The sequence below is a fragment of the Saccopteryx bilineata genome, chromosome 4, assembly GCF_036850765.1.
Source record: "Saccopteryx bilineata isolate mSacBil1 chromosome 4, mSacBil1_pri_phased_curated, whole genome shotgun sequence".
Taxonomy (NCBI): domain Eukaryota; kingdom Metazoa; phylum Chordata; class Mammalia; order Chiroptera; family Emballonuridae; genus Saccopteryx; species Saccopteryx bilineata.
This window is the reverse complement of record NC_089493.1, coordinates 157,247,849-157,271,831: the sequence shown is the minus strand read 5'-3', so window position 1 is coordinate 157,271,831 and position 23,983 is coordinate 157,247,849. Positions and strand designations below refer to the sequence as shown.

Below are 23,983 nucleotides of genomic sequence, written 5' to 3'. Positions count from 1 at the left end.
ATAATTCAGTTCTGCGCAAGATGGCGGCGCCCTGTAGAGCATAGGGCGAAGTAAAATAATAAGCCTTTAGGATTCCCTCGCCACGCAGCATAATTTGGCGGTACGTACAAATACAAATACATTCTGAAACTAAAACCACCGCGTTTAAAAAGCTTGCTCGAACGCTGATTGGGACATGATGTCTAAGAAGCGGAAGAGGGGACCTGCAAGACATTCTCCTGAGGACTGCCTGCGGGGTTCATTGTCCCAGGGTGCGGTAGAGCGAGCCCCGCCCTATCCTCTTGAAGGCTCAGACTGCAACGCAAGAGAATCAATTTCGGGGTCGCAGCTGTAAGTGTGGGCGATATGACAAGTACAGTATTACATTTTTAATATAAATTGTGCTCAGGAGGACTAGTAAACCCAAAAAGGTTTCCATGCGCAGTGGACGGGTCATCCCTCAAAAGGTTTATGTTCTGATGGTTTCGGCTGAGACACTCCACGTCCTGAAGGACTCAGTCCACGCCGGATCAAGGCCACAATAGATCAAAGAGCAGGAAACCCGGGATGAAAGAAAAATCGGTCTGTGGGCTGCTGGACGGTCATCTGCTCCGGCCGCGGCAAGAGCGCCGAGAGCTCTCGCAGGAAACCCAAAGGCCCAGAGGGGAAGGACCTCCGGTTTCTGACCTCCTGGGAACTCAAGTCGTTAGCCAGCTCCGGGCCTAACCTTACAGACAGCCCGGTAAGGACGTGCCCCTGGACAGATAAGCACTTACTCAGCAGCTTGCCGGCCTGATAAGGGATAATGCTGGCAGCGCCCCCTCATATGCTTTTTCAAAGGATGGGGAACAAAATAGAGGGGGACTAATACGTAAGTATTTACCATATTACCTCATGTATAAGAAACACCCCTTTTCAAAAAAATTTGGGGTCTAAAAACTGGGTGTGACTTATAAGTGGGTAATTTTCATTACCCGCTTTTTTGCTCTTGTTTTTGCGCTCATTGTTGAAGACTGATTCGTCATCAGACACAGATGAGGACAAGCTAATGGATGGGAGTTTTGACAGTGATGAGGAGTTGTATGAAGTTTATGATGAATAAAATTTGAGTTCAATAATTATGTAATACAGTTTTTTTTTTTCAAATTTCAGGCCCCAAAATTAAGGTGCGTCTTATACATGGGGACATACAGTACTTTTCTGTTTGTAACAAACTTTAGTTTCAAGTCTATGAAATGATATTGGAAATTATAGTACCCAGTTCACAAGTTGCTGTGGAGAGCAAATAAAATGAAATAGAAAAAGCGCCCAGAACAATGCTTGGCAGAGTAAATGCACGCAGCTTGCTTAACACCTCTTGGGGACCAGGCTCCATTGTGGGTCTTGAGAGGATGGACCAATTCTTTGGAGGTAGGTGGGACTTGGGAAAGGGATGTTGGGGGCAGACTGGAGCAAAGACGAGATGTGGGACAGACCTTGTGGCTATAGCGGGGGATAATGTTCCAGTTGGAGGGAATGTACGTGAAAGGAAATATGTCTGTGGGCGAGAACTGGAATGTTGGAGAAGCTGAGACTGAAAATGAGATGGAGGTCAGGGGACCTCACAGCCTTGGTTATGACCCTGGCAACACATGCTGGGTGGCCTACAGGAAGGAGGGCAGAAGTTAGGTGAGGGGTAAAGGCAAAGCTGCCATGGGCTATGGCCATTCCTGTGTGTGGAGAAGGCCATGATCCCTCCTTGAGAGCACTTGCTGTCCTGGTGATCTTGCAGACTCCACTGCCTCCTCAGGGCACTGTCCTGGCTGTGCTCCTCCACAGCTTGATGACTCATCCTGGTAGCCATCTGCACCCCCAACTGGCTGTCCTTCTCCTTTTCTAACACTGCGGCCTGCCCCAATCCCCATGCTTTGTTTCTCCTTTACCCACCCCAATATCAGCTCACTGCCCATAACTATGGTCAGGTCAGCAGCTCCGTGTATCTGGGTCTGTAGATGCGCTGCTGCACAAGGGCTTCCCTGGTTCCCTGGCTGTTGGTATGTACACACAGGGGATTTCTGCTCTGCCCTCAAGCATGCTCCTTCCTCCACGCCTTACCTCTGTTTTTAAAGACATCAAAACTCAGTCATATTTTTCCCTCTTGAGAAACCTCATTTGATTCTAGAACTTTGCCCAGGGAGTCCCTGTGGAATCAGCCTCCCTGAGGTAGGGTCAGGAGACCAGGTTTAAAACAAGCCTCCCAGTCCCTCACTCATTTGCAAGGATGGAGCCTTTCTATACCACCAGGCCCCTTTCCAGAAGCAGGTGGTTTCCAAGCTATCCCCCATCTCCCTATGTGTTCCCTGCATTGCTTCTGACAGCTAGACTGATTATAATAGATACCTTTTGCCTCCCGCACACTCATGGGCCTCTCCTTTACTCTATGAGATGATTCTGGCAGTGCTCGCTCATATGGGGGACCAGGAGGAAATTTGGATTTTGTCCTGGAGCCCACCAAGTCCAAGCTGGCCACGCCAGCGCAGGAGAGGGAGAAATGGAGTACAGTGGACTTTGTGGGCGAGAGCCTGCAGGATTTGAGCCTTCCACTTTGGAGTTTTCCTCCAACCACTGCCTGGCTGCTCTCTCAGAGGGGTGCTGGTGGACCACAGTGCCACTGAGGGACAATCTTGAGCCAAGGAAGGTGTCTTCTCAACCCTGGGGACCACTTTGGGTGTAGCTAGGTGTGGGGACAGGAGTGGGGCATCCTTTCCCAGTCAGGCCCAGCTGGAGTTGAGCCCCATCCACACTTGCTTCCCTCAGGGGCCCCATGGTGCCCTGCTAGGTATACAGGCTCCCAGCTGGCCCAGCTCAAGGACCTACCTGTACTCTTCACTCCTCTCAACCAGGATCAGTGGATTCACTCTCTGTCAGCAAAGAGAGCTCAGCACCAACCAGCAGGATGATGCCCCCAGCTGTGAGATGAGTCTGAGAATCAGCTGTGCCTCCAACATGCCTACCAACTGGCCTTTGTGGAAGACTCAAACTGTCTTCAGAGCCTCCCCAACTCCCCCACCCCCGAGTGCCCTTGTAGGCAGAACCCTTCTGGGCTGGACCCAGCCCACCACTCCTAGTGGGGAATTCAACTTGGTCTCACCTACTTCTTGGAGCCCCCACACCTGTACAGCTGGAAAGAGCCTCTTGGGCTTCTTGCCAGAGGCCCGTGAGAGCTTCATCGCGTCCTGCCAGCATTCCGGTGAGAGAGGTCTTCCACTGAATGCTCAAGTGAGGGCTATTTAGGTGGTAGGAAAGGAAGGCCCACTGTATCCCTCCCCTCCTCCCTTTCTTAGTTAAATCTAAGCTTCTTTAAGGTGTCAGCTCAGGCTGCCAAATTAGGAAGTACTCTCTGACCTCTAGTCTCAGTCAGGCTCCTTTCTACCATGCCCTCACAGTGTGCTGGGCCTTCATAGCACTTAGCTCAACTTGCCATTGAATCCTTTGGGGCTCTCCCGAGTGCTCTGAGGCCAGGTACTGCTTTGTTTCTGTTGCATTTCCAGCAAAAGGTAGAGGGTTTGGCATGTGGAAGAGTTTTAATTTTGGTGGCCAACCTCAGACTTAGTAAAAGGGAAGTAGCTCATGGGAAGGAGGGTGTTCCAGGATCAGCAGGTCAGCACAGGGAAGAAGTGTATAAGTAGCATGCAAAAGTTTGGGAGAAATGGTTTCAAGGGGGATAGTTTCAGGAGGGAAGGTAGGAGAAAAGGAAACCTGAGGTGGGCAGGGAGCTCTAGTCCAGGGGGAACTGACTGCTAAGGAATTTGGAGGCTATCCTGAAACCTAGGGAGTTCTTTTCTTGTGACAGAGAGAGGGGCAGATAGGGACAGAGAGGAAGGGAGAGAGATGAGAAGCATCAATTCTTCCTTGTGGCACCTTAGTTGTTCACTGACGGCTTTCTCATATGTGCCTTGACGGGGGTGGGGGGGGTAGCTGCAGCAAAGCAAATGACCCCTTGCTCAAACCAGCGACCTTGGGCTCAAGCCAGCAACCCTGCATTTAAGCTGGTGACCTCGGGGTTTCAAACCTAGGTCCTCTGCACCCCAGTCCAATGCTCTATCCACTGCACCACCACCTGGTCAGGCTAGGGAGTTCTCTTTAGGATTCTCTTCCCTCTCCTGCCTAGACTTGAAAGTTTGCTAAAAGGCATTTGTTGTCACAGTGGAGGCTAGGTTGGAGTAAGACCAAAAACAAGAGCATTCTAAAGCTGAATAGGAGGGTCTCTAGGAGGCTTATGATTGTCCTGTGAAGGAAGGGACTGAGGACTTACTAAAGACATTGTGAATGAAGGGTGGATATCTCTTCCAATCCATCTCTCTCACCTATCCTACCTCTTCACTCCACAGTCTAGAATTTGATTGTATATAGCAATTACTTAATGATTGACACCTAAAGAATTTAGCTCAAAAAGGTTGGTGACAAGGAAACATGGGATAATAATTATAGGGTCTGTTTCATTCTTCCTAGTGAGCTGTGGGGCTGTGGCATTAATCAGTGGCAGAGAGCAGATCTTACAAAAAATGACATGCCTTTTCTTTCCTCTTGATAAAGATTCAGTGACCATCTTAGGTAGAAGTCTGAGATCTAACAGGCCCCCAGAAAACAGATCCTAAGGGTTTCTGTTGGGTCTTCTTCCCTAGGAGATGGACTGTAGGATTTCCTGGGCCTTGGTTGCTTTAGCGTATATGCGGTCAGAAGCTGTGGAAGTGGGCATGGCCCAGACAGGACTATAAGGCAAGTTTCTGGCCTTGTTAAAGGATTTAAAGTAGCATTCGGTGATAGGGAGAAATAAAAGTGGACCCAAGGTGATTTTTCTGAGCTTTTTACCAGGAAGAGAATTTCATATCAACTGGGGTGAGAAGAATGTTGAAATGGAACACTGAGGCTGGTTAGCTTACCACAAAATAATGAGGGCTAAAATGGAGTCAGTCCTCCCTGATCACACTTGGGTTACCAAGTCAGAACCTGCTGAGAAATTCCATCCATTGCTATAGGGAAGAGGGGATTCCATGTGCCTAGGAAATGGCAGACAGAAGGTAGTATTGGCCTTCAGGGAGCCTCTTCTAGGCCACCTGGATCCCCCTTTATCTTTTTGGGCCCTGCTTGGTGCCAAGTGGAAATGTCAGCCAGAAGGCTCAGACCAACTCTGGATCCAAGTACATTAGAATGAAGGAAAAGGTTAGGAAGACCAAAATATGAACCTCAGTGGGTAGAATAGTTAAGGAGTTGAGTCTCCCTGTTCTTTAATACAAATCCCTGAGGTGTCCATTTTCCCCCTTTAGGAAGAGGGCAGGGGTGGAGGTGGGGGGGTGCCATTTCCTTCCTCCTTTGCAGGTCTCCTGATAACAGGAGCCTGTCGCTCCTTGTCCTGTACTTCTTACATGCAGAGAGGAGCCATTTCTCCAAGCACAGGAATTCTCATACTGTACCTCTGATGACTCTGGTTTGTGGGCCAAGACTATCATTAAAAGTGTAATGTGCCTGACCTGTGGTGGTGGAGTGGATAAAGCATTGACCTGAAATGCTGAGGTCGCCAGTTCAAACTGGTTAAGGCACATGTGAAAAGCAACTATGAGTTGGTGCCCCCCCCCCCGCCTCGCCCCACCTCCTTTTTCTCTCCTTTCTAAAATCAGAAAGTAAAATGTTAAAAAAAAAAAAAAGTGTAACATCATCACTGTTAGCTGTCATGGTCTCTTCGGCCCTGTTTTCCCTATACCTTTCACTTCTCTCATTAACACTGCCAGCACAAACTGCTTTCCTTTCTAGACTGCAGGACCTCGTCAACATCCTCTGCAGGATTTGTTGTGAAATGAGAAAGAACCCTCTTACCTGCTTAATATTAGATTTTGCCCCACATTCCATTTTCAAAATATAAAATCTTATTTATATTTATATCCTTCCTATTCTGAGGACGCAGCCCCACAGGAATTTTGGGGAAGGGGTAATACAATTTGTTCTTTTAACTAGTTCCCATTAGTTTTTCCCTTGTCATATCCCCCACAAGTGAAACTAGCTCAGTGACATTTTGGTTAGATTTAAAAAAAATACAAGAAACCTGGCCAGTTAGCTCAGTTGGTTAGAGCATCAACCCATATGCCACAGTTGCTGGCATGATCCCTGGTCAGGGCACATACAGCAATCAACCAATGAATATATAAATAAATGGAACAACAGATCAATGTTTCTTTTCCCCACTCTAACATGAAAAAGAAATCCAAGAAATCCTTCTTATAAAAATTTTCTACTTTTATGCCTAAAAATATCATCTTACAGCGTACCTCTCCTGATTAGGGGAAAAAAAGATGTCATGCTTTTTTCCCCTCATATTTCTTTTCCTCTTTCCTTTTTACTTGCTACCACACTTAGGGTCCCAGGAAGGAGCAGAATTCAACCTGCTTTTGCATAGAACTGTACAGTTAATATATAAGGTCTACCGGAAAGTTCTGTCTGTTTCTATCACAATAAGTTTTGACACGTAAGCACGTTTATTTGGCGCATGTGTGCTTATTTTTATCACTTAATGTATACATACTGACATAGCAAATTAACTAAAACAAAGTTGATTCACGTTAGTCTTATGTGTGAAGCGATAGTGTACCCATGGCTACTAATAAAGTTCATTTACGCCACTGTATTTTATACGAATTTCAACAAGGAAGAAATGCTACAGAAGCATGTAGAAATTTATTGAAAGTGTTTGGTGAAGGTAAAGTTTCTGATAGGACATGCAGAAGATGGTTCAAAAAATTTGAAACAGGTGATTTCGACCTTTCTGATAAGCCACGTTCTGGGCGACCATCTTTGATCGATGACAATGTTAAGACCATTTTGGAGCAAAAATCCTTTTCTGACAACATCGGAGATTGCAGAAAGGCTTAATTCAGCTCAGCAAACCATTTTGGACCATATTCGGAAGATAGGATTGGTGTGGAAATATATTACTTAATAAAGTTTATTGACGGTAAGAAAAATTTATATTTTGTTTTATTCCAAAAACGGACAGAACTTTCCGGTAGACCTTATAATTTGTTAGCTACCAGCCGAGTATAACTATTTAAAGTCAATTAAAATAAAATATTGATACAATAAAAAATTCAGTTCCTGCCTGACCAAGTGGTGGCGCAGTGGATAGAGTGTCAGACTGGGATGCGGAGGACCCAGGTTCAAGACCCTGAGGTCGCCAGCTTGAGCGCGTGTTCATCTGGTTTGAGCAAGGCTCACCAGCTTGAGCCCAAGGTCGCTGGTTGAAACAGGGGTCACTCAGTCTGCTGTAGCCCCCTGGTCAAGGCACATATGAGAAAACAATCAATGAAAAACTAAGGTCCCTCAACAAAGAATTGATGCTTCTCATCTCTCTCCCTTCCTGTCTGTCTGTCCCTATCTGTCCCTCTCTCTATGACTCTGTCTCTGCCACACACACACACAAATTCAATTCCTGAGTTCTATTGGCCACATATTAAGAGCTCAAATGTCTTATGTAGATAGCAGTACCTACTGTATTGGACAGCATAGATTTATAATGCATCCATCAGTACAGAAAGTCCTTTTAGACCTGGTGTAGAGAACTAGTATCCCTGTCTTCCTCTTTGTAATCCCATTTATCAGTCAATAAATATTTGTAATAACTGTTAAAATTTTCAGTGGAGGGTCAGGGAATGGAGGCAGGATATAGCATGAAATCTGTAGTTCTTATAAAAGTTTCAGGAGATGACGTCAGAGTAATGGCGGGGTAGGAAGCGATACCAATAAATCTCCCCCAAAACTCAACAAGATCTCAACCAGAAACAGAAAAACCTATCCTTGGAGCCTCCAGATGTTTCGCAATACACCAGAAGTTATGGTCGAGCGAAAAATTGGCTAAATATATAACCAAACCCCGAAGGAAATAGGAAGTAAGAAATGCTCCGCCTTCCTCACTAACCTAAACAGGGCGGCTTTCTCTGGGATCCGTGAATATAGAAACTGAGGCGGGCAAAGGGGGTGAATAGATCCAGGCCGCGGCACAAACGGCCGAACCAGGCTGTGGCATGGAGATCCAAGCCGAGGAAAAACTGATCCTGTGGCAACCCAGTCAATACAAGCTAACACTCGTGCCAAACCCAAACAAAGAAAGACAAGCGGGGCAGCCATTTTACCCAATTTCCTGGTCGGCGCGCGCAGATAGTGGGTGAGAGATTTCTTCCTAAGCCCTGGGAGTGGGTGCCTGTGTTACCCCACAGAGAGGCAGAATCAGAGGCCTTTCTGTGGGCCGAAAGCGGAATCTCTGGGCAGCCCCAGCGCCCTGGGAAAGCCACGCAAGGGAGGGAGCGAGAACTAATTCCAAGGGTGGAACTTTTCTGTGCTGGTAGGGGATTCACTCAGAGGGAAACGCGGCCGGCCTCATATCCTGGTCTGCGCGCGCAGATAGTGAGCGAGAGATTCCTCCAAGTGCCTCGGCAGTGCACGCCCGTGTTATTGCACAGAGGGGCAGAGTCAGGGGCTTTGTGTGGGCCAAAGCGGAATCTTGGGCCGCCCCAGCGCCTTGGAAAAGCCGCGCACGGGGACAGAGCGAAACCGAATTCCAACACTACAACTTTTCCATGCGGTTGGGGGTTTCACTCAGAGCGTGAGACTGCTGGCCGGATATCCTGGTCTGCGCACGCAGATAGTGAGCGAGAGTTTCCTCTAAGCGCCCCGGAAGTGGGTGCCCGCCTGTGTTACCGGACAGAGTGGCAGAGCCAGAGGTCTTTGAGTGGGTGGAAACCCCGCCTGATTATGCTAGCAACTCTGACTGACTGAGCCTTACCCAGAGCCCTGTGCTGAGTGGAAATAGAGTGGGGAGTTGCCGGCTCTTTGAGCCTCTTACTATCCAGGCAGAGGCAGCAGCAACCCCATAGCTGGATTATCAGGCTACTAATTGAGGAAGGAAAGACTAGGAGAAAGGCTCCAGGAACACGGACTCTCTTACTGTCGGAGCCTAAAAATGCTAATGAGCCTCGACTGCCAACGAGACTAAAGCACAATACATGACATCGCCATAGAGACTTATCAACTGCAAACCTCTACCTGAGCGTGCCAAAGGGGCAGACCCCGGAGTACAGAGTCACCGACCAGGAAGAGGGAGAGAAAAGAAAAAGCAAGAAGATAACCTCTCAAAATCAAGAATAATCTGCAGACTTTATAACCTATCCAATTTTATTATATTTGTTCGTTTGTTTCTCTTATCTTCATTGTTGATATTTTTTTTCCTCCTCCAATTTGGCCGATTAACTCTCTGCCGGTCTTACTCTCTCCTCTCCTTGAACTACACTACCCATAAGTGTTTCATCTCCCATTATCTTTTCTCTCCTCTTCCTTTCTCTCTATGAGGGTTGCACTCCAAAACCCTTAACACTCTCTCTCTCTCTCCTTTTTTCTTTTTTCTTATTTTAGTGGTTCCCTCTTTCTTTCTCTCTCTTTCTTTTCTCACTCTATTTTAGTTTCTTCCTTTCTCCTTTACATCTCCTCTCATTCAAACCTCAATAACAAACAAATTATCTTATCTGGGACTCAAACTTATGTTTGTGGCATTTTGGGGTTTTTTACTTCACCTTTTTAACTCACTAGCAGTGCTCCCATCCCTGGCTCTCCATTTTATCTACTTCTTGTTCCACTAAATACAATAGTAATTTTTTAATTTGTCCCCCCATTTTTCTGTTTTCCTCTTATTCCTCTCATCATAACTCTTAGTCAACCAACACCTAAAAGCAAATCATTTTATTCTTGACCCAATTTTTTTCCTTATTTGCTTTTTGTGGGTCCATATCCCCTTTTTTCTTCTTTTTTGCCCCTTTATTACTTTTCCCCAATTCAGGACCTCCATTACAGGCATTATTTGTTACAATTCACAGTTCACCACAAGATTTTCTCAAGAAAAAGGGGAGAGGAGAGGAGAGGAAAAAAGGAGGGGAAAATAATTTCCTTTTCAAAAATTCTTTATTTTATTTTATTTTTCTTTATTTCATTATTTTTTTTTAAAAACAACTCTTCAATATTTTATTTTTTTAACTTTTTATTTTTTATTAAATCTCATTAATACTATCAACAAAACCACCGTCAGATACCATTAAGGAAGAGAAAATCGAATATCATGGATACAAAAGAAAGAGAGGTAACACAGCTAGATGAGGAAAAATCTATGGAGAAAAAATTTAATATATTGGAAACCTTGGAGCTAAATGACAGAGAATTCAAGATAGAAATCCTAAAAATCCTCCGAGATATACAAGAAAACACAGAAAGGTAATTTAGGGAGCTCAGAAAACAACTCAATGAACACAAAGAATATATGTCCAAGGAAACTGAAACTATAAAAACAAATCAAACAGATGAAAAACTCAATTCACGAGCTGAAAAACGAAGTAACAAGCTTAGCTAATAGAACAGGTCAGATAGAAAAGAGGATTAGTGAAATAGAAGACAAGCAACTTGAGGCACAACAGAGAGAAGAAGAAAGAGACTCAAAAATTTAAAAAAATGAGATAGCCCTACAAGAATTATCTGACTCCATCAAAAAGAATAACATAAGAATAATAGGTATATCAGAGGGAGAAGAGAGAGAAAATGGAATGGAGAACATACTCAAACAAATAATAGATGAGAACTTCCCAAGCCCGTGGAAAGAACTAAAGCCTCAAGTTCAAGAAGCAAACAGAACTCCGAGTTTTTTTAACCCCAACAAACCTACTCCAAGGCATATCATAATGAAATTAACACAAACCAACAGCAAAGAAAAAATTCTCAAGGCAGCCAGGGAAAAGAATACAACATATAAAGGAAGGCCCATTAGATTATCATCAGATTTCTCAGCAGAAACTCTACAAGCTAGAAGAGAGTGGACCCCAATATTTAAAGTCCTGAAAGAGAGGAACTTTCAGCCACGAATACTATACCCATCAAAGCTATCCTTCAAATATGAAGGAGAAATAAAAACATTCACAGATACAGAAAAGATGAGGGAATTTATCATCAGAAAACCCCCACTCCAGGAATTACTAAAGGGGGTTCTCCAATCAGATACAAAAAACAGAAAAAAACAGAGCCACAAATAAAAGATCCAAGAAGAACACAATAAAACCAAATTTAAACTCTGACAACAACAAAAAGAAAGGGGGGGGGGGAGAAGATGGAGATTAACAGTAGCAAAGGACGATGGAGTGCAAAAGTACTCACAAAATAGTTCGCTACAATGAACAGGGTAGGGACCCTTTTCATTACTCAAAGGTAACCACCATTGAAAAAAACCACTACAGAAGCACATGAGATAAAAAAGATAGCAACAGAGGAAAGATGTATGGAATACAGCCAAATAAAAACAAAAGATAGAAAAACGAAAGAGAAGGATCAAACAAGACACAAAACTAACAGAAAGCAAGATAAAAAATGGCAATAGGGAACTCACAAGTGTCAATAATTACACTAAATGTAAACGGATTAAACTCACCAATAAAAAGGCACAGAGTAGCAAAATGGATTAAAAAAGAAAATCCAACTGTATGCTGCCTACAGGAAACTCATCTAAGTAACAAGGATAAAAACAAATTCAAAGTGAAAGGCTGGAAAACAATACTCCAAGCAAATAACATCCAAAAAACAGGTGTAGCAATACTCATATCGGATAATACTGACTATAGACAGCAAAAGTACTCAGAGACAAAAATGGCCATTTCATAATGGCTAAGGGGACACTGAATCAAGAAGACATAACAATTCTTAATATATATGCACCAAACCAAGGAGCACCAAAATATATAAGACAGCTACTTATTGATCTTAAAACAAAAACTGACAAAAATACAATCATACTTGGAGACCTCAATACACCGCTGACGGCTCTAGATCGGTCATCCAAACAGAGAATCAACAAAGACATAGTGGCCTTAAACAAAACACTAGAGCACCTGGATATGATAGACATCTACAGGACATTTCATCCCAAAGTGACTGAGTATACATTTTTCTCCAGTGTACATGGATCATTCTCAAGAATTGACCATATGTTGGGCCACAAAAACAACATCAGCAAATTCAGAAAAATCCAAGTTGTACCAAGCATATTTTCTGATCATAAAGCCTTGAAACTAGAATTCAACTGCAAAAAAGAGGAAAAAAATCCCACAAAAATGTGGAAACTAAACAACATACTTTTAAAAAATGAATGGATCAAAGAAGAAATAAGTGCAGAGATCAAAAGATATATACAGACTAATGAAAATGACAATACGACATATCAGAATCTATGGGATGCAGCAAAAGCAGTGATAAGAGGGAAGTTCATATCATTTCAGGCATATATGAACAAACAAGAGAGAGCCGAAGTGAACCACTTAACTTCACACCTTAAGGAACTAGAAAAAAAGAACAAAGAAAACCCAAAGCCAGCCAAAGAAAGGACATAATAAAAGTCAGAGCAGAAATAAATGAATTAGAGAACAGAAAAACTATAGAAAAAATTAATAGAACAAGGAGCTGGTTCTTTGAAAAGATCAACAAAATTGACAAACCCTTGGCAACACTTACCAAGGAAAAGAGAGAAAGAACTCATATAAACAAAATCCAAAATGAAAGAGGAGAAATCACCACGGACACCGTAGATATACAAAGAATTATTGTAGAATACTATGAAAAACTTTATGCCACTAACTTCAACAACCTAGAAGAAATGGATAAATTCCTAGAACAATACAACCTTCCTAGACTGAGTCAAGAAGAAGCAGAAAACCTAAACAGACCTATTAATAGAGAAGAAATAGAAAAAACCATTAAAAACCTCCCCAAAAATAAAAGTCCAGGCCCTGATGGCTATACCAGTGAATTTTATCAAACATTCAAAGAAGACTTGATTCCTATTCTACTGAAAGTCTTCCAAAAAATTGAAGAAGAAGCAATATTTCCAAACACATTTTATGAGGCCAACATAACCCTCATACCAAAACCAGGCAAGGATGGCACAAAAAAAGAAAACTACAGACCAATATCTCTAATGAATACAGATGCTAAAATACTAAACAAAATACTAGCAAATCGAATACAACAACATATTAAAAAAATAATACATCATGATCAAGTGGGATTCATCCCAGAATCTCAAGGATGGTTCAACATACGTAAAACGGTTAACGTAATACACCATATCAACAAAACAAAGAACAAAAACCACATGATCTTATCAATAGACGCAGAAAAGGCTTTTGATAAAATACAACACAATTTTATGTTTAAGACTCTCAACAAAATGGGTATAGAAGGAAAATATCTCAACATGATGAAGGTCATATATGATAAACCATCAGCTAACATCATATTAAATGGCACTAAACTGAAGGCTTTCCCCCTTAAATCAGGAACAAGACAGGGTTGTCCACTCTCTCCACTCTTATTTAATGTGGTACTAGAGGTTCTAGCCAGAGCAATCAGACAAGACAAAGAAATAAAAGGCATCCATATCGGAAAAGAAGAAGTAAAGGTATCACTTTTTGCAGATGATATGATCCTATACATCGAAAACCCCAAAGAATCCACAAAAAGACTACTAGAAACAATAAGCCAATACAGTAAGGTCGCAGGATACAAAATTAACATACAGAAGTCAATAGCCTTTCTATATGCCAACAATGAAACAATTGAGAACAAACTCAAAAGAATAATCCCCTTCACGATTGCAAAAAAAATAAAATAAAATACTTAGGAATAAACATAACAAAGAATGTAAAGGACTTATATAATGAAAACTATAAACCATTGTTAAGGGAAATCGAAAAAGATATAATGAGATGGAAAAATATACCTTGTTCTTGGCTAGGAAGAATAAATATAATCAAGATGGCTATATTACCCAAAGCAATATACAAATTTAATGCAATTCCCATCAAACTTCCAATGTCATTTTTTAAAGAAATAGAGCAAAAAATCATCAGATTTATATGGAACTATAAAAAACCCCGAATAGCCAAAGCAATCCTAAAGAAAAAGAATGAAGCTGGGGGCATTACAATACCTGACTTCAAAGTCTATTATAGGCCACGACAATCAAAACAGCGTGGTATTGGCAGAAAAATAGACACTCAGACCAATGGAACAGAATAGAAAGTCCAGAAATAAAACCACATATATATAGTCAAATAATTTTTGATAAAGGGGCCAACAACACACAATGGAGACAAGAAAGCCTCTTCAATAAATGGTGCTGGGAAAACTGGAAAGCCACATGCAAAAGAATGAAACTGGACTACAGTCTGTCCCCCTGTACTAAAATGAACTCAGAATGGATCAAAGATCTAAACATAAGACCTGAAACAATTAAGTACATAGAAGAAGACATAGGTACTCAACTCATGGACCTGGGTTTTAAAGAGCATTTTATGAATTTGTCTCCACAGGCAAGAGAAGTGAAGGCAAAAATTAATGAATGGGACTACATCAGAATAAAAAGTTTTTGCTCAGCAAGAGAAACTGATAACAAAATAAACAGAAAGCCAACTAAATGGGAAATGATATTTTCAAACAACAGCTCAGATAAGGGCCTAATATACAAAATATACAAAGAACTCATAAAACTCAACAACAAACAAACAAACAATCCAATAAAAAAATGGGAAGAGGATATGAACAGACACTTCTCCCAGGAAGAAATACAAATGGCCAACAGATATATGAAAAGATGCTCATCTTCTTTAGCTATTAGAGAAATGCAAATCAAAACTGCAATGAGATACCACCTCACCCCTGTTCGATTAGCTATTATTAGCAAGACAGGTAATAGCAAATGTTGGAGAGGCTGTGGAGAAAAAGGAACCCTCATCCACTGTTGGTGGGAATGTAAAGTAGTACAACCATTATGGAAGAAAGTATGGTGGTTCCTCAAAAAACTGAAAATAGAACTACCTTATGACCCAGCAATCCCTCTACTGAGTATATACCCCAAAAACTCAGAAACATTGATATGTAAAGACACATGCAGCCCCATGTTTATTGCAGCATTGTTCACAGTGGCCAGGACATGGAAACAACCAAAAAGCCCATCAATAGATGACTGGATAAAGAAGATGTGGCACATATACACTATGGAATACTACTCAGCCATAAGAAATGATTACATCGGAACATTTACAGCAAAATGGTGGGATCTTGATAACATGATACGAAGCGAAATAAGTAAATCAGAAAAAACCAGGAACTGCATTATTCCATACGTAGGTGGGACATAAAAGTGAAACTAAGAGACATTGATAAGAGTGTGGTGGTTATGGGGGGGAGGGGGGAATGGGAAAGGGCAAGGGGAGGGGGAGGGGCACAAAGAAAACAAGATAGAAGGTGACAGAGGACAATCTGACTTTGGGTGATGGGTATGCAACATAATTGAACGACAAGACAACCTGGACTTGTTATCTTTGAATATATGTATCCTGATTTATTGATGTCACCCCATTAAAAAAATAAATTATAAAAAAAAAGTTTCAGGAGGCATAGCGTAGTGGCCAGAGGTTATGGCTAATGCCAAGGTAGTATTAGCTTTTAAGGAAGTTGGGTTTTTTTGTTTGTTTCTTTTTAAGAGAGAGAGAAGGGGATGGGGGAGAGAGAGAGTGAAAGAGAGAGAGAAGCACCAACTTGTTCCGCTTAGTTGTACAATCATTGGTTGCTTCTCATATGCGCCCTGACCAGGCATCAAGCCTTATGACTTTGCCACCACTGGAGGATGCTCTATCCACGGAGCCCCCAAACCAGGGCCTACGGAAGTACTTTAGGGGCTGTTTGTATGTTGTCAGCCCCCACCTACTTGTACTCTTAACAAGAGTAGATAAGCTCTGGTCTTATGTATTAGTTTTGCATAATACATAAAAAACAAAGCAAAAAGCCTGCCCTGTGGCCTTGCTGCAACTGAGTAGCTAAAGTGATTGCCTTCTATTACTTAATCATTTCTAGATCTTAACATCATATACTGCTGTTTGTCAAGTTCTGTTCTCCCAAATGGCCGTGACATAGGTAGCTCTTATTGGTTTTTAAATTTTAATTAAAAAAAAAATTTTTTTTAGTGAGAGGGAGAGAAATACCAATTTGTTCTTCCAGTCATTCATACATTTATTTGTTGATTTCTGTATTTGCCCTGACCAGGGTCGAATCCATAACCTTGGATTATGAGGGTGATTCACTAACCTACTGAGCTACTTGGCCAGAGTGGGCAGGTATGTTTAAAAAGGCTTGCTGACCCTGCCACCTGCACACCAAGAGCTGAGAGAAGCCTGGGTCCTATCAATTAAGACTACATGTGTTGGCCCTGGCCGGTTGGCTCAGTGGTAGAGCGTCGGCCTGGCATGCAGGAATCCCGGGTTCGATTCCCGGCCAGGGCACACAGGAGAAGTGCCCATCTGCTTCTCCACCCCTCCCCCTCTCCTTCCTCTCTGTCTCTCTCTTCCCCTCCCGCAGCCGAGGCTCCATTGGAGCAAAAGATGGCCCAGGCGCTGGGGATGGCTCCTTGGCCTCTGCCCCAGGCACTAGAGTGGCTCTGGTCACGACAGAGTGACGCCCTGGGTGGGCAGAGCATCGCCCCCTGGTGGGCGTGCCGGGTGGATCACGGCCGGGCGCATGCGGGAGTCTGTCTGACTGCCTCCCTGTTTCCAGCTTCAGAAAAAAAAAAAAATAAGACTACATGTGTTAAGACTACATTTAACCTGACTGATGGTGGCGCAATGGGTAAAGCTTTGACCCAGAATGCTGAGGTCACAAGCTCTGACCACAGGATCTTCAGTGTGGGATCCCAGCACTTACCAGCTTGAGCCCAAAGGTCGCTGGCATGAAAAGCCCAAAGTCACTGACTTGAGCAAAGGGACACTGGCACGACCTTGTCAAGGTAGGTCAAGGCACATATGAGAAGCTCAATGTACAATACAACTAAAGTGAAAGCAACTATGAGTTGGTGCTTCTCACCTTCTCTCTCCCTTCCTGTCTCTCCCTCACACTCCCTCAAATTAAAAAAAAAAAAAAAGTACATTTAGTAAAGTTCCAGCTAGGTGAGGCTATTCTTCCACTTAACATCTCTGATCACCTATGCAGGGCACTGCTACAAGGCCTAAGTGATGCTGGCAATGGCATGTCTGTGGATATGACCAGTTTCCCTTCGTCCCTAGGCCATTGCTTCTCAACCAGAGATGATCTTGTACCCTCCATCCATCATCACATCTGGCAATGACTGGAGACATCTGTTGTCACAACTGATGGAGAGGTGCTACTTACACATCTAGTAGCTAAAGTCTAGAGATGCTGCTAAGCATCCTACAATGCAAGACCCAGCCTCCACCACCAAAGAATTATCTTACTCAAAATGTCAACAATGTTGAGGTTGAGAAACCCTGGTCATGGATCAGTTCTTCATGCCAAGAGTAATCATGAGGCCTAGGCTCAGTAGAACAGTAAAGCTAGCAAGTGTCTGATAAGCTGGGGGGGAAAATTAGGAGTTGACGGAACAGTGGCCTCCATGCAGCAGAAGGGCAGGTATAACTGGAGTGTGTTTAACTGCATCAGAAGGGTAATAGCTAAGGTCATAGTGCAAGTGTAGTTGAGGATTTCAGATGTGTAGCAAGTCTGTGAAGATGAGGTCCCAGGTACAGCCACAGGAGATGAGAGGAGTTTAAAAAGTCTGACCGGCGATTACAGTGGTCAACAGCTAAACCTAGTAGGGAAGACATTCAGCAAACAGATGAGCATCTGGTGGATATGGATATACCAGTTTTCCTCAACATTTTTGTAACCCACACCTCTACTTCTCATATATCTAAAAAATCTTACATTCTCCTTCAACTAAAATTAATCCAAAAAATGGTAATTTTGGAAAGCAAAACTTTATTCAGGTGATAGTATAACCATGTCACAGTTACACCTTAACTTTTTTCCTGGGCGTTGTAGAAGATGCAATGAAACACAAGCTGTTTTAACAACATTTTTTTTTTAACTGTTTTCTCCCCACAGCTAAATCTAGCAAAGAAACAAAAAAGGCTTTTAAGAGGTGAAGAGAAAATGGAATAACAAATGGAATGAAATGTCTATACATTTTACCTCCAGATTTCTCTAGCGTATCTGGAAGTTGCTAGTAAAAACAACCAGACTTTGAGTTTCAAAAAATCCTTCTGAAGTTCTTCCAGTGAACACTGTGTGACACACTTCTTCCCAAAAGCTGCCATAGGTAAGTTTTAATAATAAGATCAAGAACACATCACCCAAAATAGTTCTGGATATTTTCATTTTTTTCTTCAAATAACATTCATGAATCTGGTCCTCAAAAGACTAACCAAGAAAATTAGACATTCCTAGCATCAGTTTGCTATTTGTAGCTAGATTTTTGGGAAGTTTTTCTCCTTGACATTTTTTTTTTTTTTTATAAATTTTTATTAATGGTAATGGGATGACATTAATAAGTCAGGGTACATATATTCAAAGAAAACATGTCTAGGTTATTTTGTCATCAAATTATGTTGCAAACCCCTCGCCCAAAGTCAGATTGTCCTCCGTCACCCTCTATCTAGTTCTCTGTGCCCCTCCCCCTCCCCCTAACTCTCTCCCTCCCTCCCTCCCATGTCCTCCCTCCCCCCCCACCCATGGTAACCACCACACTCTTGTCCATGTCTCTTAGTCTCATTTTTATGTTCCACCAATGTATGGAATCATGTAGTTCTTGTTTTTTTCTGATTTGCTTATTTCACTCCTTATAATGTTATCAAGATCCCACCATTTTGCTGTAAATGATCTGATGTCATCATTTCTTATGGCTGAGTAGTATTCCATAGTGTATATGTGCCACATCTTCTTTATCCAGTCTTCTATTGAAGGGCTTTTTGGTTGTTTCCATGTCTTGGCCACTGTGAACAGTGCTGCAATGAACATGGGGCTACATGTGTCTTCACGTATCAATGTTTCTGAGGTTTTGGGGTATATACCCAGTAGAGGGATTGCTGGTATCTCCTTGACATTTCAGGAGCAAATTTTAAGCTTCAATGTGTTAAATTTTTAGATTTCAAAATACAGATTCTTTTTTGTTGGTGTTCCAAAATCAGGGTGGTTCTGTCATTGGTATTCCAAATTCAGTTGTTCTGTCCATAAATTCAGCCAAATATAGTTCTTTGGCGTGTAATGGACAACATTGAGCATCATTCAGATCTTCAAAACCCAGGGTAAACTGAGATCAAAGGTACTGTTTTTCACACGGTTCTGTTGACAGCAAGGCTGAAGATCTCCAGTAAATTGTGGGCAGACTGATGGAAGTCAATGCTTGGTGTTGACTGCAGTACACCTTGAATGCCAATTTTCTTCAATTTTTTGCCCCCACCCACCTAAAAATATTATCATTAGTGGTAAAATACTAGGTTTGAGACAACAGTTACATCCAAGGTTTTTAAAGCCTAATTGTGAATCTTAAGAAAAACACAATTGTCTTCATCAGGAGAGTCAGCTCAACTAAATAGCAAAGAAGGATGAACTGATGTTTTTAAAAACCTGAAGAATGATATGCTCACTCATTTCAGATTTAAAACTGCAGAAGATGAAGAAATTCTGGAATTCTTCAATTTCCTCTTAAACTTCAGCACTTGGAATCCAGGGTTTCACAGATTCTCCATTTTTTTCTCCTTTGCAGTTAAAAGGGCTACTTAATAAGTTATGATTGCCTCTAAGATTCCTGTTAATATTCCAATACTGACCAGTCTTAATGTTGCAGAGAATTGTGCTTTGCAGAACAGTCCACTATTCTTTTTTTTTTTTTTTCATTTTTCCGAAGCTGGAAACGGGGAGGCAGTCAGACAGACTCCCGCATGCGCCGGACCGGGATCCACCCGGCACGCCCACCAGTCGCGACCAGAGCCACTCTAGCACCTGGGGCAGAGGCCAAGGAGCCATCTCCAGCACCCGGGCCATCTTTTGCTTCAATGGAGCCTTGGCTGCGGGAGGGGAAGAGAGAGACAGAGAGGAAGGAGAGGGGGAGGGGTGGAGAAGCAGATGGGCGCTTCTCCTGTGTGCCTTGGCAGGGAATCGAACCCGGGACTCCTGCATGCCAGGCTGACGCTCTACCGCTGAGCCAACCTGCCAGGGCCCAGTCCACTATTCTTAATGGCATAAAGTTAACAGTGTTTGGCATGGTGTCACTGCCCAATACTTTCAGGTAACTACTGAAGAAGTTGATCCTGTCTTCTGCAACATATGAATATACACCTGATCAAAACCTCAAAAAAAAAATTGGCTGCCATCTTTAGCTATGTTAAAGGAGAAAACATAAATAAGTACTGATGACAGAAGCATCTGGTCCCTCTTGCAGAGTGGTGAATGATTTTATAGGTGGCAGCTAGATGGTAGGGCAGTCCAGGCATCCAGATACGCCTAGCCCCCAGTAAATGGAACGCTTTGTTCATTTTCTTTTTACATACCCATCTGCCGCCCTAAACCTGATGAGTACAGATGAACTCTAACTCATGGGATGGTCAAAATGGAAGATGTAAATAAGTAAGTTTTCATAGCTAAAAAGCTTCTTATGCAAAATTAAACTTTTAAAAGAACACTGACCTCAAAACAATGTAACTGTCCTACATATTGAATAGTATAAATGAACATCTGTGGCTACCCAGCATGTCATTACAACTCATTAATGTCTAACTCGGAATGTTTCTTGCTCTACCTTTGTATTACCACCAGCCAAGGAGTTCTTTCCAACTTTATTAAGAAAAATTAACTTCTTTTTCTTCTAAATTTTACATTATCATATTTACATAACTCCCTTTACCCTGCCAATGCTGATATAAGTGTGGAGGGAGGAGGAAAAAATGCCTTTCTCTCCCATTCCTAAAAATTGCTGATGAGTAACTACTCTGTACTCATAGCTCCTAAAACTAAAAAGTTTGATCACTCCAAAGTAGATGAAAAAAACTGTGTTGAATTAGAAGTTGACGAGAATGTAGTGTAACCAGAAGTATGTGATGGATAATGTACATCTTAAATAAGACTTTGGTTCAGTAAAGTTCTAAATCAGGCTACTTAACATTCATTCACCAATGAAAGTTACAAAACTATGAACTAGATAAAGAATGAAAGACTGCTAGTTACTATTAATTTACACAACTGACTTCAAATGTTTACCTCTTCAATGTAATTCCTATATTTGGCAACACCATCTACCTACATTCTTGTATATATACATATGTATTTGAAAGTAAAAGTTTTATTTTCTTTTAAAGATTCTATATTTCAAAAGGGATTATCCCCAATTTTTTAAATTTGATTTGGTTTATAAGTTACTTTCAGGTTTCAAATGAACTTTATCTTGGCCTCCCCTGTTGAAGAGATGATCTCTTTTCTCTTGTTTAAATTGACCTTTAATTAAGATTCTGGTTTCAGATCATTCCCAGAAAAATTCTAGCAGAAGATTCAAAGGTTACATCCTTTCCTCAGCTTTGGTGTACTAAACCCCAGAAGTATAAACTGTACTTTCTTCTGTAGGCAAATTTAATTATTACCCTGGTGGAAAGCATGGTGCTTGGGTTTGTCCTTAAACTCAGATTACTATGAAGGAATTAGCAGTGATTTGTAGTTAAGATTTGTGTCTTAACTGGGCACTTACCAACAGTTATTGTAAAATGGGGGTGGGGGGTGGGTGATGATAATATCTAACATGTTTGACTGCAACCCAGAATAAGTAATACATTTTACTTTGAGACCAAGTGTATGTACATATGTGTACGTATAAATTAAGTTTTATAAACATTACTTACCCGCCTGGCCTGTGGTGGCGCAGTGGGTAAAATGTTGACCTGGAAAAGCTGAGGTCACTGTTTCGAAACCCAGGCTTGCCTGGTCAAGCACATATGGGAGTTGATGCTTCCTGCTCCTCCCCACCTTTTTCACTCTCTCTCTCTCTCAAAGTGAATAATAAATAAATAAATAAATAAATAAATAAATGAAAAAAAAAGAATCCACCAATGACTGAATGGTTCTTCATTTAAAAAAACAAAAAACCATTACTTACCCTTCTTATGCTCCATTTACTCTGACAGTTTCTCTTCTATTTCGTTTTAAAATAATGCTGAGCATGACCTATTTATTTTAAGACCTACTAATTGGTCAAAACCCAGTTTGAAAACCACTGATGTAGAAAAAACATGAGGAAATACATTTTGCAAACTCTAACGCACTACTGTGATGTCAGCATCTGCTACTGAATAACCAGGTTAAGACTTTAGGGGCTTGACAACAACTCTCCTTCCTTGGTTACTATTAGGAGTCATATCCACCTATGCTTCTGGTATGGAAGACAGTGTTCACTGTCACTGAGTCAACTCTGATACTCTCATGAGAACTAAAAAGCAGGGCATTAACCAAGTCAAAACCCAAAGAAAGGAGGACAAAGAGAAAAGTCAAAAAAGCAAATATCTGATTAGTGCCTTATGATTTATAAAACACTTTAACATACACAATCTCTTTTAATTGTAACAAGCCTAGGAGAAAAGTAAAGCTAACAGTCTGAAACCTGCCCAAGATTATAGACAGTAAGTGGCAGAGCCAGGTCATCTCTTCCTAAATCCTTCACTCTTCCCATTACAATATCCTACCAGGAAAGCAAAGTGATGAGGACACGAGGACACTCCATGGGCCTTTTTAAACATAATGTTTATTATTATCTGTCAGATGTTTATGTTCTCTGCCTTTCTCTACAGGGAAAGTGGGCCCTACTGAGGTGGGCAAGCAACTCCAAACTATAGTAGCGGGACATGGCCAGTTGCTCTTACTAGTCCAGGACTCACGCCTGGCATTTCAGTTTACCAATACCAACCATCCCTTTTGACACTGCCTGTGTGCTCAAGTCCCAAATGTCTATTATCTTCAAGTACTGTGGTTTTCCATTCCTGTGCGCTAAGGATCCTGGAGTCTTGGTTAGGGATATACTCAGGACTCAAATCAGAGGGAAATGAAGTACTAGGGATCTGTCCCTCTACCCCTCATACTTGGGCAGACTGAAAGGGAATTACAGCAGTGGTCAGCTTCTGGTGACTGTCATGACTTTTTCTCAGCTTCCTCTGGGGAAGCCAGCTGGCCTCAGCCAATATGTCTCCTTTGTCCACAAGTACCCTCTCTCTACCTTACCCCCCTCATGGAGTGTACCCCCATCCCTCACAAAAAGGTTCAGCTAACAACCATCCCTCCCACTCCCCTTGTTTCCTCGTCACTCCCTTCAAACCCCCATATTCCCTCATGCCTTTCACCTTGTTCTCCTGCACCGCCTCCTCCAGTGGTGGAGGATAAAACCCAGGATTTATCATTCTCTTGGTCCTGGAACAACTCGTCAGTGCTTTCCTGATATAAAACCTCTCGAATGGAGCTGTCTCATCTACTGATTGCCTCGACGTCGTCGTCATCCTCCTCCTCCCATTCACCCTGTTCTTCATCACTGTCTCTCTCCTCTTCCTTGCCCCACAGCTTGGTCACACACTGTCCGCAGAAGTTGTGCCCGCAGCCAACAGACACGGGATGCCTGAAGTAAAAAAGGCAGATGGCGCACAGCGCCTCCTTCTGAAGGGTCTGCACGGGGTTGGGAGTAATGGAATAGCCGGCCATCTTAATACGCTGTCGACAGGTGTGGATGCGTCAGCGTGGAGTTGGGGGCAGGGGACGTGGTGACCCAGGACTCCTCGGCCCTCCTCAGGGCAGCAGAGAAGCGTTGCTCTCCTCTCTCAGGCTCTTCGCAGCTCGAGGCGCGAAGGCCCCAGGTCCAGATTCACAACCGCCCGCCGAGCGCAGCGCCAGACTGCAGCACCCCGCTTACCTTCGAGGATCAGCGTGCAAACATATATCCCAGCCCTTTTCCCGCTTCCCGCCAAATTTGCCTAACTTGGCGTCAGCAACAGCTGCCCACTTTCCTCTCCCAGCCCGAGGCGACCAAAAATGACGCAGGCGCTCTACCCTACAACTTGGGAGGGCGGTCTAGCCCACGGCG

The 23,983-nt window shown here is 42.5% G+C and overlaps 2 long non-coding RNA genes across 3 annotated transcripts; one reads left to right on the top strand and one right to left on the bottom strand.

The window, feature by feature from the left end:
* The first annotated feature begins 46 nt into the window (after nucleotides 1-46).
* On the top strand, nucleotides 47-19,667 carry LOC136333359 (uncharacterized). 2 transcript variants are annotated; one of them, XR_010731015.1, is made up of 6 exons: nucleotides 47-850; nucleotides 1,132-1,389; nucleotides 2,862-3,237; nucleotides 16,132-16,202; nucleotides 17,983-18,196; nucleotides 19,533-19,667. It is a non-coding gene; the product is annotated as an uncharacterized lncRNA (long non-coding RNA). The 2 variants fall into 2 exon arrangements; XR_010731014.1 differs by lacking the exons at nucleotides 2,862-3,237; nucleotides 16,132-16,202; nucleotides 19,533-19,667 and having other exon boundaries at nucleotides 17,983-18,504.
* Nucleotides 19,340-23,983, bottom strand: LOC136333360 (uncharacterized). The gene is made up of 2 exons (XR_010731016.1): nucleotides 23,796-23,983; nucleotides 19,340-21,906 (listed from the first exon to the last, which is right to left on the bottom strand). It is a non-coding gene; the product is annotated as an uncharacterized lncRNA (long non-coding RNA).